Consider the following 13,897-nt stretch of genomic DNA (forward strand, 5'->3'; position numbering starts at 1 on the left):
AAAATCTAATGTTTCTAAACTCCCTAACAAAGAAGGTGTAAATGCTGTATGAAAGCTGTGGACGTTGTGTACGAAAGGCTTATGGCGGATCGGACTGGTCCAAGACAGACATTGGAGTGCGACACAGTACTGCACTTTCGCTATTACTTCTTATTGCACTTGTAGATATGGTTGTAAAGGAAATGAAGGAGATAGGAAACGATGATCTTAATGCTTTAGTCTTTAATGATGATCCAGCTGTTCGGGGGAACCGGAACAAGAGGTACAGGTAACATTTAAAGTCCGTGTTTGAAGACTGCCAACTGACTGTAAACAAGAGGACACCTACCCGGGTAAGAGAGGGAGAGAAAAAAGAATGTATGGAAGCTTCCAGTTACCTGGGAAATACAATACCAAGGAATGACAACCCAAACTAGAGGTATAGATCAGAGTAAGAATGAGATCTAAATCTCATTTGTGGAACCTTGTGTAGGATAAACGAGTTCCTGAGAGAGGCAAACAGACTATGTTTTAAACGTATCTCCTGCCGATTATGACACACAACTCGGAGTACTGTATAATTAAGAAGGGAGATTTCATCAAGCAACAAGTGTACGAAACATATTAAGTTTCTGCGATGAGTCTTGAAGTAATCGAGAAGAGATTAAATTAGGAATGAAGACATGAGAGGAGAGATGCAAGTGGGACTGTTAGTGACAGAGGGGCTAAGTACTGCAGGGCTCAAGTTGTTTGGACATGTAAAGCGGATGAAGGGTGACTTCCTGCAAAACCAATACTTCCATAGAAATGCACAGAAAAAAGACCAATAGAACGACCCAGAAAAACATTGCTGGATCAGATTTTCAATTTATTTTTGTGTACTAGTGGCACTCATGCACAATAATTTCCAAAAGTTTCAATGACGAAATCTCATTTGAATTGTGCGAATAGTAATTAAACGTGACGCGAGCTTCCTGCCACGCCCACTTTTTGAAGTAACACTTCAGTATCACCTCTGTGAAATATTCCGTGAATTGCATTCAAGCAAACCTGCTGAAGATACATCCAGTAGGCTATAATGCATACCGTTCGGTTTTGCAGAGCATCTGTGATTTTGTTCCCTATCTTAGAAACACTAACAAACCAGCTGCTTTGTTTACGAAGAAGCAGTTCTTGTTTTGCCACATTTTCATCTAATGCAGCAGTTGTCAGAATTGCAGCTTACGATGCGGTTCTTGTATTTAATGGTAGGAACGTAGGGAAGATGAAGATATTAGGGAGAATTGACTTCCTGATAGGAAATTTCGCTCAAGACATCCTGAGAAAGATAGAAGTCAATAGAAGACCTCATAAAGGAAAGAAGGCAGAAAAAAAGGAACCAGAAGAGAAGCCTTGAATGGAGAGTACAAACCGGGGGCCTTCTGAAGAGATGACATAATGAAAACATTAGGCTCAACTCTAAATTTTATGTACCTTGTTCGCATAATGTATGAAGGCTAGAGTTATGAAATTTTGTACAGTTACTTTTATAAACCCAATAAATATTGTTTCAAGAGTAAATTTAAAATTCCGAATGTAAGCTGGGATGCGGGGCAGAGTGCTTGCAATTTTGATTGAATTTTAAATTATACTTTCAGAATTCTAATTAAGGAACTAATAAAGTTCTCCTATTAGATATATTCAAGAGACCTCATGAGAGAAGCTTACTGTACACGAATAGATTTAACGGATACAATTTTGTAGAAGTTTCTTCAATATTTTCTGAAAAAAGTACGTATATTATTTTTGGAAAATTTTTTAAAAACCATAAAAAGTTACACGTATTTTACGGAAGTAAATGTGTCAGTTTCATGTAAAATGTGGTACGAAATTCCATTGCTGTGTCTTCAAAATTGTGTATGTGGTGCACCTTTTAAATAGTGTGTGTTTTTCACTAACGTCCCGCTGTAAGAAAGATTTGAGGACTAGTGGAGAAAACTGGGAAGCAGTATCCTGACCAGAAATAGGTCTACATCAAGGTAGAGCAAAGTGGAGGCCAATTGCTGGAAGAGTACGTAGATGTTCGTGGGGGTGATGATGATTGTGATGATGGTGACGGAAATAAGGATTCAGATGCATTTACTAGCATCCATTGTCTTAGGTAAAAAGTCAGTGGGATGAGAAGGAAATATTAGTTAGTTGGGATGTTACACAAGATACATAATGGAGAGTGTGGTATGCATGAAGAGATACAGTGAAATAAGTGCCACCGGTGAACACGTTTGAAGACTCGTAATTTAAGGGAAGTTAGGGAAGAAGGTTAGGAGAGGAGGAGGAGGACGACGACGAATGGTAAATCAGGATCGAGCAGATGCGTGGCGTCCAGCTCCCTAGAGAAATTCTGGCCACTGGAAGAACGATATCTTTCCACGTAAGGGGGCCCCGCGGATATTGAATGGCCGTGGAGGAACTATGCATCATTCAGAGGCAGATGATAGGTCGGGCGCGCAGGCGCAGGTGCGATAACCCGGCAGCTCCAGCTACCTGCTGGACTCGGCCGCTTCCCCTCCCTCAACACCTCCGCCTTCCTCAGCTCCCCCCCTCACACGCCTTCCACGCCGGCATCCGCTGCCGTTACCGTAAATGATGGATAAGCCGCAAAACGCTGCTCCCGTGTTGTGGCCACGTTCTCGCATCGCTATCTCTCCAAAAAGAAGCAGCAGGGGAGAGAAATACTATTCGGCGTGCTACCGTACCTCAGCTTTTTGCTTTTATACCTCTGCCTCCCGGACACGTCCGAAACGCTTTCTTCCATCATCTCCTTTACTTCTAGGTACGACGTAACCTTTTTTCTGGGTGCACACTTTCTTTGCTCCTTACTGGCAGTGATATTCGGTCCGGGAGAAGCGTGTCACGGGCGCCTCCAGACCAACGAAGGGCTGTGCGTCCTACAACTCTACAGCTTAAATCAGGTACTGTAGTAATTTTCTTTCCTCTTGTCTGCATTTTACTTGGTTCTGCAGCTCTTACCACATTTCGTGCTTTCCAGTTCCCATGAGAACATTCCTCTGCGCATGTAGTAAGAAAAATCACGGTCAAATTATTTTCTGTAGAATCGTCATTCAGCTGTACCTGATGTGAAACAGGAACCTTTAGTCGTTTCAGCTATTTAATGTTACGTTTGGCCTCATGCTACTTCCAGCCAGTTTTTTTATTAGCGTACATTTTCTCTACGAGTGCGCTCTCTGTCACGTCTTGTGTATCAGGTGAAGGAAAGGAAGTACGTATATGTAAACACGCTTCCCTAATCGGTACTGACTAACTACATACAATCTTTTTAGTTCCATTTCCAGATATTCTGTACGCTTTTATCTTTAACGAAAAGTACACTCACGTGCTCTTAAATGCTCACCAGCTCAAATTAAATGAGAACGCTGTTTGAATTTGCCAACAGCAAAGATCTAGTTTTTAATTATTAAAACCGTACAATTATGTTAAAAGTTTTGTGATTTTTCGTAATGGAAAATAAACCTGACATGCTCAAATAGCTGTAAGCCTCGCATTGTCTCAGCAGGGATTAATGCGTGTTGAAGATGTATACCAGTATTTAGTGAAACTGAGCACACTCATTGTTTCAACAGTTCCTATTTAGTGTTCTTTTCGTTTCTTGTCTACTATAGCAGAATATCCTGAACTATATTGAATTTCAGTTCGGTAGGTTAACATTGATCAAGACACGGGAAAAAGATGTTGCAGTGAGCTACCTTTTCGTTGTCCCTGAGGAGCACTATATACTAATCGGAAAAGTACTAACGTTAGTAGAATCAGCAGCAGTGAACGTCGTGATGGTAGTTATTGTTAGTATTATTCTTCCATTGAGTTCAGGAAATTTTTAGGCTACTGTGAAATGGATTTTAATCTTCTGTCTATCTCCGTAACTTTGTCATCTGCTTGTGTAAATACGTTACGAACTATCCGCAGAAGTGTACTGAGTTCAGTCTGAGAGCGATTGTTTTGATATAACATCCAGGATAGGGATTTAGAATGTATTTAACGATGATTTAGCGGTACCTCTACATTGCATTAGAGTTCAAACATTTCTCAACCGCACAGAGAAAATACTTTCAAATGTTGATAAACAAGCAAATGTGTGAGGGACTGGAAATAAGAGTTATCCTATTATGTGGTACTGTGAACATATTAAAAGTTAAGAACAGAATATTTTCGGGATTCCTTCAAGTGTTATGTTTCACTTGTGTGATAATTAACGCCGTTAATAAGCTCAACATGAAAAATCTTGCTTTTGGTTAAAGAGTTGTGTATGACTATGAAAATCCTAATATCTGGTTTTCTTTCTCCTCCTACCATCCTCAACGAAACAATTGGGAATAATATCTGTCATATTGTAGTCTTTTATGATGACGCAACGCTTCTTAGTAGTTAGGTATTTAAACATCATTCGTATCAGCAAGAGCCGTTTACAGAAGAGACTATGATGAAGATAATGGCTTTTGTACCACAGCAATATCATGAGAGGCTATTCGTCCGATGGTACTGAAACGAGCCACAAAATATGACTATGCGCTGCAAATGGTTTATTGAAAAAATTACCAGATAGAGAGATGGGTTAAGAAAGGAGAAATATCGAAAAAGAATTACTTTAGTGTTAAGAGAATATCTACTGAAAAATATTGGCTTTGCATCCTGTGTAACGTTTTCCTTAGCAACAACGTGGTGGAGCAGCAAATTAACGATCGTTTCGTTTCAGATCAGAAGTTCTTAATTTCACCAGTGCAAACCACTAACGAGGAAGGAATCGTATGATTTAGCGTACACTCGCGATGGATACCATTCCAACTAGGAATATTCATTGATGGAACAATAATGAAGATTGGGAACTTGTTGAGGAGTACATTTTGCCTTTAATTTTTTAGCGATCTTATAAAATTAGTATAATATTTTGTCTCATCTCTAGGAGCGTATGAATGTAGCTTCCACACACGTACTTATGCTGTACAGTGCCCCATAAACGGACTAACGTCCGTGGACGGTAAGCGCAGAGACTGAGAGCAATTTAGCTGTGTGGATAGAAATTGTGTTTGCATAGATTTTGCTACAATACAATTACGCGACCAAAGTAAATACGAAATGAGCTCGATTTGTTTTGCAGGTAATCTGGTTTAAATCAGTTTGACACGCATATGTGGCCACTAAAATTTCAAGCATGGAGTTTAGGGGCCTGCTTCTGGTGATATCGGAAAATGTTTCAGCTGGTGACGCTCAGTATTGTAAATTCCCGTACAGAATTATAATAAAAAACGCTAATGGTAAATATGAGATTTGCATGATTATTGGGAATAGGTGGTAAATAGCGCCTACAATCTGCTCTGTACTCTTTCACAGGTGTTCCACTCGTCACACTTTTTGTCTGCACTATTTCCTAGGTGACTAGTACTACGTGAAGATAATCTAGGGAAGTGGCGCGTTGGATAAAACATTATTCGGAGGTGTGGGGTAAAAGTACTTTAATGCCATCTTTAGGTATATTAGACTCTGGATTCTCTATAGCAAATGACAAAAATGCTGGAATGCTTCTTTCTGCAAGAACATTGCCCATTTCTCTCCCTAGTTTTATCGAACACAGCATCCGTTTCGACTTCATTATTTTCGACGTAGAAATTGGTGCTGGCACTTCCCATTATTTTATGTAAATATAATCAGAACGTTCCGAGGATGATATTTTATTAATGAGAGCAAATTCTCAAAAAGGCTTCGTTTCCTTGTAGCTTCTTACATACGGTGAGCATTGTCTGGCTGACACGACGCAGTTTTGCATGACTCATAAATGAGGCAGAACATTCAAGCAAATGTATAAGTCAAACACGTACCTTCGTATCTGTTAACATAACGATAAAAGAGAATAATTCACAGAAATAGTGACATACGTCTTCTTCCGCTCTTCTGTTACCTGCAGTTGTTAACACATTCCCGTTTTCATTTATTCCCCACCACTTCGTATATTGCACACATTTCGTCATTCCGATGCTAGATTAAGAATTAGGAATAATTGATATTGTCTTTCAGTGCATTAACTACAGTTGTCGAACCACCTCAACCGAATGCAAAGTACTGACAGTATTTCGCTTTCAGCGATTTCAGTATAACGGAATGTAGGAATCAGCTACAAAGGGGTGGGGGGGGGGGGGGAAATCCGTAGAGGATATGTGCTGCACGTGACTAGGATGCAGTACGTGTTTCACTGAGTCTTCTTGCTAAGCACGAAAGCGTGACTGTACGAATGCACAGTGTTTCCGCAGATACCAGTGCATCGAGCAAAACCACTCCGAAATTCATCGACAGAGGGTGAATGTTTTGATGCGGGAGGTATGGTAATGCGTGCGTTCCTGGACTGTCAACGTTTCAGATCAGGGATCGCAAAGCATTGCTTCGGCGCCAGGCGCGCAGGATTTTGTAGCGGTCACTTCCAGCGTTAACAGTTGCAGAATTATGCATGTGGCTGTCTACCTCTCACATTCGTTAAGGAAACCAGTAATGCCTGCAAACCAGTAATGGTTGGATTACATATATTCACCTGACGTATGCACAACATAAAAAGGGACCTATAAGAACAATTTCCCTTGTAACCTGGATTTAATTATTATTTCTGTGTTCCTGTTGGACTTCGTAGCATCAAATACGACAATAGCTGCTAGTTTATACACAAATAAATTATTTCGTCAGAGCTAGTAAAGAATTATGTAAGTGGGAATTTATGACTGGAAAAGGATTTTTGGAGTCTCGTGAAATGAAAAAATTGTTGGCTTTGACACTACCATTGGCTGCATAGTCATCTAATTGGAAATAAATTTTCCTTTGAGTATGTATGTCTCTCCACGGTATTTTACCACAATTGTAGGCGGCGTTACAGATCTCGTTGTTTTGGTCCCAACTGTAACTGTGGAATCGGATGTCATGTAATTCACGTGCTGAATATTTTCGAATAACGATCTGAATGTCAAGAGTTTATCGGTAGGTTAATGTTAGTATCAAGGTAGGACATATTGAAAACAAGTACAAGGCTGCTCATAAGTACCTCCAGCGTTGCACGCAAGACAACTGTGCGAGAACTACGAGACGTACAGAGAAACGACCAGTGAGTAGAACATCTCTCCTTGCACCGATTTGCAGTAGGCGCCGTGGTGTAGTTGCATTATGGGCAGACCTTTGTGAACACGTGTACTAGATTATCCCATGGTATTTATTCCCTCCTACTGACAGACAACCCGACGTACAGACATCCAAATCGAGCCGCTGCCTCGCACTCCTGTGCAAGCTATATCTGCAATTTCAATTAATTTCTCGCACATATTGTCGTTTGCCGCGTCAGAAACGGTGCCAATATTGAGCACCACGAATGTTAGTTAAAATCTTCGACAGATGCGTTATTCACAAATACGTGTCTAGTTTCGGTTTGGCTTGTAGTTTTTGCACAATCCTCTTCTGAAACCCCTGGTATTCCAGCAAGTACAAACTAGCCTATTTGAGGCAGTGCAGCATCAATGGCTCATCCAAGGAGTATTCTACATGAACACAACTTCACGGGCATGTTCTCACTTCTACCGGGCGACATTTTTCCAGTGTTAGTGTATAATGGATTCACACTACAAGGTAAGGTTCTACACCCGTAAAGTATTTTATAAAATGCATTTAACCATCAGCTGTCTAATTGTCGCACTGTTCAGCTACCGGTTTCATTTACTAACGATCACCCAGGATGCAGGATGCAACAGATTAGTTAAATCAATCCCACGTTCCTTTGAAGCTGAACAGTATCGAAATTATCCAGTGAAATTGTACAAACACCTGATATAAATTGTCTTAGAATACTGACAGGCATATCTCATGTCAAATAGACAGACATCTCATTTGGTGTGAGATATGAGTGTCAGTATTCTAAGACAAATTATGTCAGGTGGTTGCACAATTTCACTGGATAATTTCGTTGTTATTCAGCTTCAATGGAATATGGGATGCTTTTAACTAATCTGTTGTACCCTGTATCCTGGAAGATGGTTAATAACCGAAACGGGTAGATGAATAGTGCGACAAATAAACAGCTGATGGTTAAAATGCATTATATATGTATAAAGAAAGCTCACAATGTAGCATTTCATAGCTGGAGTTTAGTTACAATTTCTGGGCTGAGAAGCTACTGTCGGTAAATGCAACTATTCATGACACTGCATTGAAAGCTAAGGAACACCGAATTTATGGGTGCATTACGATCTGTGCAGAGGGCATTACCATTTGTCACGTGATGCAGAATACATAATGATAGTTCTCGATTAAAAGTAATCGATCATCACTGTCTTGCTCGAAAATAGGCAACCGTATATTATTTAATTAGATTTTTCTGTAATAAGTAGTTAGTAATCAAACTAGCAGACAGGACATTGAGCCATAAAGTGTACAGGACAGCACCACACTCACAACGATACCTCCATGAGGAATATAACCGTCATCCATGACAAGTAAGTATAATTAAAATCTTGTTGAACAGTAATAACGAAACATTCGAGGCAGTATATTTGCGACAAGGATTGATTTATCTGCTTTTAAGAAAAATGGTAACTTCAACAAAAGACATGGAACGAGTACTACGTCCAGGGAGAAAGAATTCCAGGATAAACATGTGTCGATATAGATTTGACCAAGCAACAATTTTTAAGTCGACGAGGAAGGTAAAACAAAGCGTAGAACTACCAAAGACGTAGGTCGTTTACTAACGACGATGATGTGCATAAAAATCCATACAGTCGTAGTCAAGCGTACAATGGATTCCAAAGCACTCGCTTATCCGAACAAGTGGGTAACTCAAAACAACGGAAAACAGCCAAAGTTGCTAGTTTCACATTTATTTACTTGATGACTAGATTCGGGTTGGGAACCATTTTCAAATCATCGAGATAGTCAAAATGGTACTTCCCAAAATATAAGAGCCATGCCAAGGTAACAAGCATATACGTGTAACAAAACATAAATATAATATCTTGACGTGGTACTTACGTTTTGGGAAATACCATTTTCACTATCTCGATAATTTGAAAATTGGTCCCAACCCGACACTAGTCATCAAATAAATAAAAGTGAAATTTGCCACTTTGGCCGTTTTTCAGTTGTATTGATTAAGACAAGTTGCTGCTCTGCAGTTTCTCCAGCGTGCTGGAAGTTCGTAATAGCGTAGCTGTTGCTTAGGACCCACAGATAGAGCAGCCGTGGTGGAACATACTGTTCAAAATCGAGACCATTAAATAAAATATACTGAAACTAGCTTTTTCACCTAGACTACACATTATCATACGCGTCCGTACTGAGAATCGATAGAGAAACTTGCACTATGATAATTTTAACAGACAAGAACGTGAGGGTTTAAATTGTAATAGAGAAGTATTCCACCTACTACGGCTACCTAATACTTTTAATAGTGAACAATATCACCTAATAGATTTAATCCCGTGTTCGGCACCACGTGACGAATAGTGGTGCCCTCTGAATGGTTGATAATGTGTCTGTAAATTCGGGGCTCTCTTGAGTTTTCGATGCAGTTACCGATTAATCTCTGAAGATGTTCGCGCAGGTAGGGACTAAACGTCAGTGAATAGTTTTATGAATCAAACATGGCATGCCAGACCAATACTTTTAACTGAGATCTCAAGGTAGCTGTGCAGACGACTCATTCAGGAAACGCTCTGTCATGACACCTGAAGTATGGTCCTTACACAACTGTTACGGCAGCGAAGTATCGCTTGCCTTACGTAGAAGTCGGCTGAACAAAGAGACCACTTCGCGTACTATTACATAAGTCTTGTTATGGTTTCGACTTAAAGTCGCTCATCGCTCAACAGCTCAGCTCAGGGAGCTGTGGAGTTCCAAAATGCGAAACGTCAATTAGCTGCAGATAATTGGAAGTTTAATTTAGGAACCAGCGAGAGCCAGCCGGGGTGAGTAATTAGAGCTAGAAGCACCAACCGCAGCGGAGAGCTAATTGAAAATGAGACGCCAAGCTGTGGCGCGAGGATTCTTCAACGGGCGTCTTCCAGTAGAAGAGCGACATCTACAGGACGTGCAAATTTCATTTGACTGCCACTCTTTATTACCGAATAGAACTCCTGCCACTCTTCAGTATCAAGCAGCAGTATACGAGGTTCTTTCAAATAGTGGCTGAATTAGAATAGTACAATTAACTCAAACTATGCGCAGCTAATGAAGAAAAAATTGAAGCTACAAACTCGTCGCAAAATACGTGTTGGAAACTGAGTGGAGGGCCGGAGAAATAACACAATAAGAAATTATTTTCAGATTCCCTCTCCAGGAAACTGCTATACACGAGTTTCTCTTTCTCTTAACTGTACCTGCAAAGGTAATGTATCTGTTGTTGGCCACTGTGAACTCCAGATATGATGTTGCTGTGGCAGAATGTAATATGACACGTTATGTATTGTTGTGTTATTTTCATATGAATATAGTGAGAACTTTCCACTACATTTTGCGCGAAAGGAGACTTAATTTCTTCACAAATTCCAAGCAACAAGAAACACAGGAAAATTTACAGTGTTTTACTAGCCAGGAAATAATCTTTTAATTAAAATTCTTAGATCTCAGTGACCACTCAAACGTCTAAGTTTACAGAAAAATAATGAGAGCAAACATTTTCAGTTAAGTATTATATTTATGGGCAGTGGTGAACCATCAACCGACGAAATGCACACACATAAACTTATGAAAATAAATATTACTTTCTGATGTTGTTCCGGGATAAGGGAAGAGTTTAATTCCCATAAGATTTTTACTTACATCAAAAGTTGTTTCCCAGCTGTTCCAACCAGGTTGTGTAACGCATTTAGGTTGTGCAGGAACATAATCAGAAATTTTACCAGAATGTACCTTTCTAGTCCTTTCCGTTCTTTTCTTCTTTACTTGAAAAATCATTGCGTAAGGTGCCGCTCATTACTTTATCTGATACTGAGAAAACTGTTCAAGTTAATTTTCTTAGGAACGAAGCTCTATGGGTAAGAAATAAAGCATTGCCTTTTCATTTTCAATGCACTGAATCATTATGTTAGCGTTCGTAGGTCACCGCAGAGATCCTGAGTGCATAAATATTGATTGCATTCCGCACAGGATGGTTCTTTTGAATCTGTTCCGTTTCAACCATTAGTAGAGCTGTAATTGTGCGTAACACTCAACTGTATAATTATCGTCTACAGTTAACAGCTTCACACTCTATGTGGTGTGAAATCTGTCTGCATTTCTTTTTTTCCTGATGTTTTCGTTACATTACGCAGCTTTCCTTTCCCATCTTTAGCTACTAATGTATTGAGACGTCCTAACACTGGTTTCATACCTCTACCTGTATTAGCTATCTCCTGTATATACCCTTTTTTTTAAGAATATTAGTCTTCCTACTGACGGAATTTTGTTGATATGAGATTCGTTTCAGAATCACATGGCGGTGTTAAACCTGTTGTAGATTCCTAAACTTTGTCTTTACTTCCGTGCTTTTTTTTTTCATTTTAATGCCGTATGTAGTGTTCCCGAAATGTTTCGGGAACAGATTAGATTGTCAGAGACATTTAATTGGGTATGCAGTAAATATTAACTTGTAATCGTTATTTCGTCACCACTGTCCTTGAAACATTTTTCTCGAGATTTTATGTCGTAGACCTGTGGATGGAGTTCGAATATACATTTACAAATATTTATTTATGATTGATGAAAATTTCTTGCGGTTGGTTGGGGGGAGGGACTAGGGGAGGGGAATCAACGGTAGGAGCTGCTATTAATCGGTACATGAACGCATGTCTGCAGGCAAATTTTCGAGTCTTTATTGATGCAGTACAAAACCTACGCTATATGAGTGACAACATCCTTTAATTCTGTTCCATGTCCTCAGTTGCAGCCAAACTTTCGTCACATTGCGCTGTGTAAAGTTGCTGCCTGTTACGGCGTGGATAGCAACTTTAATTCTCTCAGTCTTGCCGTGTTACGGTACGTATGTGTTTAACGGTCTCCGAAGGTTGTACCGAGCGTAGAGCCAGATATTGACGACGGACCGGCGAGATATCGGACTGAACTAATGGGAGTTGATGGGCAGAGGCCTCGGACGCTGCGAAGCGTTACTGGCAGAGTGGCGTGATCAGCGCGAAGTCACGCCACAGGCAAACGCGGGTGAGTGGGGCGTGACGGGTGGCCGGCTGTGATGGTGATGGCGAGAACCTGCTGACAACTGGCCGAACGGCGAACGAGATGGTCCGTAGTCCGTGATAGTGGGCGCTCCTCCAGAGCTGAAGCACCGGATAAAATCGCGGAACTTTTGGCTCCTGGGAGCGAATAGTGGAGTTTGCAGATTTAATGTTACTACGATCGGCGAATCGGCCTGGTGTGTTCTGCTACTTGTCAGACATAAATTCAGTATCGGTATAATTACTCAACTATTTCGTTTAATTTACTGTATTCAATATTGCCGGCGTAAGGGCAGGCAGTTCAGACGCCTACACATAACCTCCTCTGTTAATTCAAATTATTTCTTTGCTGTTATTATTATCTCATTTCGTCGCCCATCCTGCCCTACGATAAGCTTGCCATCATTCCAACACTTGTTCTCATTTATTGGTTTTTCCTTTCAGCCTGATCTTTCTGTTGAGTTGGCTATGTCTGGCGTGGTGTTCGTTCCCACGTTTTTGAAAGAATTTGTCCATTAGTAATCTCAGAAAATCGCAAATGTCACTAAAGCTATTCTGATGAAATTCCTATTTTGTGTTTCTTACTACACGTAGCTTCTGATGTTCACGTAACACTATTTTTGTTTCGTATCACATATGGTGAGGATAAAGTTCACTCATTCTTAGTTCTTCATTATTCGTGTGCATTTACTCATTGGGACCGTAATTATTTCTGTTTGAGGAAAGATGACTTGTTTCGCTTGTTTTATGTAGGTGCCAGATTGATAATTTGGAACCAGCAAAATGTGAAATATCGTCATCTCTTTTCTTTCTAAACCTATAAGCGATCACTTCTCATTGAGGATAAGACACTCATATTCATGTAGACACACTGGCTCTATTACAGCTGTAACGTAAAATTTTGGAATGTAGGATAAATTTTTTTCTTTTATATGTTTACTGTGATTTAATAACTAGTTTCATTTTCGCGGCTCTTACTCTCGATGTTTGTCGTCAAGTACGCTGGTTGTAGCCCCTTGGCTTAGGTGTTTAATGCTATTCACACGTTTTACTGCCCCTTCTCAGGTATGGTTTTGGGTTGTAATATCCATGGAATTACTTCAGGTATTTTAAAAAAATGTTCGCAATCCAGTTGCTTCTCCTACTTCTTTCAAGTCGTTAACATAGTGTGTTACTGTTACAGAATCCAATGTCATTATTGGCACCTAAATAACATAATATATCTATTTTCATATAATTCCTCTTTATTTGTAGCACTTTCACAATAATGAATATTATTTTTCAGTGCCTTTCCGTAAACAGATTAAATATTTTCTATTCTAAGCATTGTGTACTCTACATTTTCTCAAATGTCTAGAAGTTCACATCTTGGTCTTTTATCCATTTTTGTGAAGGTTTACCTACGTCTCTAAATATTTTCTCCATCTAAATACATTTTGTGCAATGCATTTCGCCTATAGGGACCTAAGAAGCTTTAATACGAAGGAAGTATTTATGCACCAGGTTGCTCAAGAAGAAGAATTACGTTAGTGGGAATAAATAGGAAAGCTTCGACAAATATAACAAAACAACGAAACCTGAAGAACATGGTTATGCCAAGAGGTACGCTTCTTTAGAGAGAATCCTGTATACTGACAAGGTAGATGGAAACACACACAAAATAGGTGAAAACCAAAGGGTTCAAATTAATTACGAAA

This window comes from Schistocerca serialis, chromosome 8 (assembly GCF_023864345.2).
Source record: "Schistocerca serialis cubense isolate TAMUIC-IGC-003099 chromosome 8, iqSchSeri2.2, whole genome shotgun sequence".
Taxonomy (NCBI): Eukaryota; Metazoa; Arthropoda; class Insecta; order Orthoptera; family Acrididae; genus Schistocerca; species Schistocerca serialis.